Below are 6,337 nucleotides of genomic sequence, written 5' to 3'. Positions count from 1 at the left end.
GGGGACACACGGAGCTCGGCCGGCTGGGACAGGAGCCCCTCGGCGACCGGACTCTTTTAGCCTTCGCTGACGCCGGCTTTGGCGGAAGGAGAAAAGGGCCGCCCCGCCTCCGAAGTCGCGGGAAGGGGTTGTTTTTCGAAAAGGCGCGCGTCAGCCCGCGATTGGTGAAAGGGCGGTCACGTGTACCGCGCGGCGGACCCAATCAGGAGCGCGGAGGCGGTTTGATTTCAAATGGCGGGAGGCGGGCGGGCCCGGCCTGAGGTACCGTCCCCGGGAGCCGTTCCTCGCCTCAGGGCGGCTCCGCTCCTCCCGCCTAGAACCGCCGGTTGGCAGCCTTTCCCCTTCCCTCACGGCTGTCAACCGCCTTCTGCCGGAGGAGAGACACCCCTACACCCACAAACACCCCCCCACACGGGCGAAGGTTTGGGCCGGTACCTGGACGGGTTTCTTCAGCGTCTCTGTGAGGGAGAGGGATTCACGGGGGACTCGGCTGGGTGCCAAATAACACACCTCTTCAGCTACTGATGTCGCTTGAGCCTCATGAGAAGTCCTCGGGTCAGTAAAAAAAGGTCCAGAATCAGTTTATAGTGCTTCGGCTCAACGTAGGCTTTCTAAACTCGTTTCAGCGTCTGTATCTTCCTTCTGCACCGGTCTTTTGGTAATGAAAATGTTATTAATTAAAATATCACTAAACATAAAAATAAGGGGCTTTAAAGGAGGAGGGGGGGGAAAGGGAGCAAGGATGGGAGGGAGAAAGCAGCAGTATTAAAAATAAAAACTAAAAATAAAAACTAAAAAACTAAAATTAAAAACTAGCATTTTAAGTCCATTTTAATCAGCCATTTAGTTACCTTTATTTATCTACAAAAACTGATTCCCATCTCTGCTCCCTGACAGGAATCTACTACTAAGACATGAATTTGAGAATCTGTAAGAGAAACCAAGGATCAAGACAAACACTGTTTGTGCTACTCTGTATTTAAAGACAGAAGAAAAACAAACAAACAAAAACAACACACCTAGCAAGTAACCAGAATTTAGTTCAGTCACACAAAGGCAGAAAGAGCTGTTCCTAGACAAATCCAGTATCATTGACATTCTCATCCTTGATCAGGTTTATATTTTGAAATTGCTATCAAGTGTTTGTATAAATTTAAAAATTAATCTCCAATCAATGAGATAATCTCCTGGTATTAAAAATGAGGAGAAGCCATAATTTGAAAATAGCCAAGGAGAGGACAGTACCTTTGAATGTAATCTCAGTTTAGAAACATTTTCCAGATTGGAAAGGCTTTTAACCATAGCCCTCTCCAGAATACACAAGATAACTCTTTAAAAATTTGTGCAGAAAAATGCAGATTACGCTGAGACTATGCAACTTCTGTCTTTGTGTTCAGTTCTTCTTGTAGTTTGAACATTTGCACCAGAGGTCTGAAATTATGAAATATAGGCCCCAAACACCTAATTTTAGTCTCCAGAGTCTCCTCTATGTGATGCACAATATTAATATTAAGTTTTAAAAGCAAGATACCTATTTGCTTTCTCATTCTTTTTGATGTCCAAAGGAGTCATGAAAGCTTTTGGACTTCTAGAAAAGAGATTGGAAGGTGCTGGTTCTGCCTCCATGAAACAGTGTAGGAAAGTGCTTAAAAACAAAGGGAACAGAGATTTGACAGGCAGCGCATGAAGATTCAGGCAAATTAATGCTCTTCCCCTTCCTGGAAGGCCAATATTGAGGGGGACAGGGAGCAAGACTGTTCTTTTGGCAGCAGTTTGCTCAGACTGCCTGATACCTCATTTTCAGGCCATGGTTCCACAAAAATCTAAGCCAAATTAATCTCTGTTGCTGGAGAAGTAAATAGAAAAGAAATTTAAAATAAGCACAAAACCCAAGTACTTCCAGAAATTCTGAATAATTTGAAAAAAAGGAAGTGCAGTTTACACTTACAGATTATATTTAAAATATACCCTGCATAACATACACAAGTAAGTTTGAATTCCTGATATTTCCCCCCTCTATTTCCTAGCCACCAAACATAAACTGGTAACTAACACTTAAACCTGGTTTTTATCTTTTAAGACGACCACAGGAAAAACATCCTGAAGGAGCAGTGTGGGTTCCAACTTGCACAGTATTTTTGATATGCACCATGTTATCAGACACATAAAAGCAAAACATTTCAGTTACCAGACTCCTTCAAAAAGCAAACCTTATTTTTATCATAACTAATTGACAGCAAAGACAGCCTCGCTCAATTCCTTCCTTTCTACCCCAACATCACAGTATCCCCTCCGAGATGGCTGGGGAAATTCCAAGGGAAAATAGACAGACTGTTGACTGATGCCTGATTTTTTTTGTTGTTTTTATAATAAATATGCATTACTGAGATACGGAATCTGGTGACCTTAATTCCAAGTTAAAGTTCTATACATGCATGGGTGGGGGAAAGAGATGCAAAGGGAGAAAGGCCTTTTCCAAGGTCATCCAGTCTTTTGTGCTTCAGGGGATAAAATTCTACTATTCAGATCTTTCACAAAGCAGAACACTCCTTTTGATATTACTACTATTTTATTTAATTATTTACTTTGCCTCAAATACTATTTTATGTGGTATGATGACTTTAGGGTACTTCAGATACGATACAGTTAGATGTAAGCAGCTTTTTAAATGTTTTTTTTTTCCTTTGAATTAAATTACTCTCAAGTGTATTTTATAAGCTTTGGTGGGGTTTTAATTTAGTTCAGCATATTAAGGCATGACCTTATTATTATACCTTCAGCTTGTCACGATAGCTTTTTGCTACTGGACAATCTTGTATTTAGATGTAAAACATTCAAACAAAATCAGAATTCTAACACTAGGTATCTCTGCCAATAAAGATATTAAAGTCAGATCCTTCCTGGGGGTTTTTACAAGTGCAGTTATACCTGAACAATTATCTAAACCAAACAGTTTATACCAGTAAAACTCTTTAATTCATTAAAGTCTCTACAAGCCCATATCTGATCAAACTGAGCTGGACAGCAAAAGAGCAATTTTGCTGCTATCGTTACATGGGCATTGGCATGTTGACAAGGGCTTCGGTGATTTAAAAAAAAAAAAAAATCTGTGGTATGCCAATAATTGTATATTCTAGCATGACATACAGTGGTTTATTAGCGCACTTACCGCACAGAATCCTGTCACATCCTTTGTGATAAATGTCTCTGCAAGCACAGCAGTGCTTACAGGAAAACACAAATTATAATAAAGGTTTTAAGCATGCCTTTAAATCTGTCTTCAAGAGCAGCAGGGCTCTCTTAAATAGTAGATATACAAATATTTGCAAAAGTAGATCTATAGGAGGGAAAAAATGACATTTTCTTCAAGGTTTAAATTTTCTGTTAGGTTAATTTCTATCTGTGAACATTTAATTTACTAGGAGTACAAGTCGACAAATATATCTGCATAGATGTTGTTGACAGTAAAACTGTCAACTTTCAAAAATGTGTTGAAAAATAGTTTATTTTAAATCTGTCCTTGAATCTGCTTGCTATTTTTTTTTAGACATTTTTTACTTATTTGACCAATGAACAGGTAATTAGGAAAAAGCTACTTCACTGAGATCCATCAGTACGGATCTGTGAGCCTTTTCAGGACTTAATGATCAGGCTTATCAGTGGAAGATGGTGACCCAGTAATACAAAAAGGCCCCAAATCATTAAAGCATACTGGGGCTGAAGTCTCGAGCCAAGAGCACAAGAACAACAACAAAATAAAGAGAATGAGAAAAATTAGCATCTTAATTCCTCATATGAAGATCCTTATGCAAGGTTATTTGTTCTAGTTTCTGAACAGGTGGTTTGGAAGCACTTGAATGAATGAAGCTTCTTTCTCACAGATTTGTACTACTACTTTTTTTTAACTGACAGTCTAAGAAAGCACAAGTTCCAGTTAAAGCTTTTACTAGATTAGGGCTTTTGTAAGGTATATAGGTATTAGGTAAATAAGGCACTAAATGCAAGCTGCAACTTCAGTACTAGTGAAAGGCCATCACCACCAATCAGCCCCCATTTTTAGAAAATGGAGTTACCTTGGAATACACTAGTGCCCTCTCGATGGAGCTGTAATTCGGCCAGTGGGTCCAGAAGACACAGCAGGTAAAGGAAGAGAGGCACAAGCAAAACAATCACAATAAGCCTTGCTTCTAGAATTGCCAAAACTAAAAACATTCAGACAGAATTATACCTGGTAAGTGATGACTGAACTGCTAACTTCTAACAAAAAAGTATTAATGTAGATGTGATTAGCATTAATTCAGTTGCATTGTCATCACAGACGAGTTCTCAATTTGATTCATGAATTTTTATTGGGCCCTGAAAAAAATATATATTTCAGGCTATTCACACTGTGCAAAGCGAAGTCCAGATATTAGTAAGTTATTGTATGATGAATCTCTGAAAATTTACTGTTTTGCAATAGACTTCCTCTCTTAAAATGATGGTTTATTACACTGACACATTATTGCACCTAAGATTTTTTTGAATGCTTGTGTTCATACGCAGAACCCAATTTTGACAAATTATTTTATATGTGAGGAATCTGCATGAGTTTATGAACAAATGGGATATGGTTTCCAAAATGGCTTCTATTCACCTTTAATAAATATTTTGAAATAATACATTTCTCTTTCTGTAGTGAGGAAACACAACATAACAAACTACTACGGGAAAGAAATGGTGAAAGATCAAACTTCTGTATGTGATGTGAAGCACTAATATTTTTACGCAAAAACTTCTATATTTCACAAAATCAAAGTTCATCTTGAAAACTAGCTTTCTAATAGGCTGTTTTCACACAGAGCCTTCAAAGCCATGAGAGATGACTGGAAAGCAAACTACACAATGTCATGGTGAAATCTATCAGGTTTTAAATGTAAATTAATACTTTGTAGTCCGTATCTGGGACTGGGCATGTCTTTGTTCTGTGTCCCTATAACAGTCTTGCCAATTACAAAGTTACAGAACTGGTCACCTAATATGTAAGTGTACTGCTCAGCAAGAAATGTATCACTGACAACTCAGGATACCAAAACCCTCTCGTCTGGGAACAAAATTCTCACTCCAGGAAATTTGCCATTAACTTCAAGAGATCACTTTTAATCCTAAAGGTGACCATAGAGGAGTTTTGCATTGCTCATTCAGCCCTTTTGCACATCTGCTATTTGTGTAAGAGCTAGTGATTTGTACACTTGTTTACTGTGGCCGGGGCAAGACTCCACCGTATTCCTCAAATTACATCAACCTCCATTCAAGTATGCAGTCCTCTAACAAGGGAGGAAAGCTATTCCATGTGCTGCTTCCTTGGAAACAGCTCTTACTCTATCCAGAGGCTACCACGTAGTTTCCATAAAAATCTCTACCAGAAAATACTTGTATAAAATTTTGAAGCAAGGTAATGTAAAAGAAAAAAAAAAAAAAAAAAAAATTTCATAAAGACCAAGACAGTACTGGTGATTCCAGGCAGACAGGAACATAATCTTCTCTCACAGGGACCATGAGCAGGACAGAGACAGCCCTCTGGCTGCTCACTCACTCACTGCCTGTTGTACTGAAACACGAAAAATGCGGCCTGCAGCCTATTCTGCTACACCCTGGCTGCTGGTATCAGATCACTGCCACCACGAGCACAAACTGAGCTTTATAACCTGACACTATTGCAACTGTGCTAAATAATTCCTTCCCAAGCTCTTCCAGACCAGTATAGTTTTGCTTTCTTTGTGTTTACCCAACTGGCATTGGGTAGACACAACTACCCTGATCTAAGTCACAACTCAGATCTTTTGTTCAATGTTTATAAATAGTTTGTGTGTGACATTCAGGAAAACGCTGGAACAATTTCTAATGCAAGGTGAACAGGTGAAAGAAAAAAAAAAGATTATTTGTGAAAAGAACTTCCTTGGCAAAGTCTCATCTTGATTAATAAATTAGTAATTCTTCTACTCTGTGCAAAATAGCACAGAAAATGTATAAAAGAAGATCTTATTAACCTATCTAAATTACAACATAATCCTTTAATACCTAAGATGAAGAACATTCATGGTGAAGTTCAATTACTTGAAAAATTCTCAGATGCATTGCACAATTTCTGTATTAAGGAAAGAATAGCTCAGGCTTGACATATATGCCCTATACTAAACAAACATGTCTTTCATCTTGCTTATATTGTTTAAATAACCTATTAAAATGAATACATTTCATGAACAGTTTACAGTGAAAGTGTGTTTTTTCTAAAAGCTGAGTTTCTAAAAACAACCATCTTCAGCATCACAAGATGTAAAATACAAAAAATTTTTCT

Source organism: Haliaeetus albicilla, chromosome 11, assembly GCF_947461875.1.
Source record: "Haliaeetus albicilla chromosome 11, bHalAlb1.1, whole genome shotgun sequence".
Taxonomy (NCBI): Eukaryota; Metazoa; Chordata; class Aves; order Accipitriformes; family Accipitridae; genus Haliaeetus; species Haliaeetus albicilla.
The sequence above is the reverse complement of the archived record's forward strand: the minus strand, read 5'-3'. Positions refer to the sequence as shown.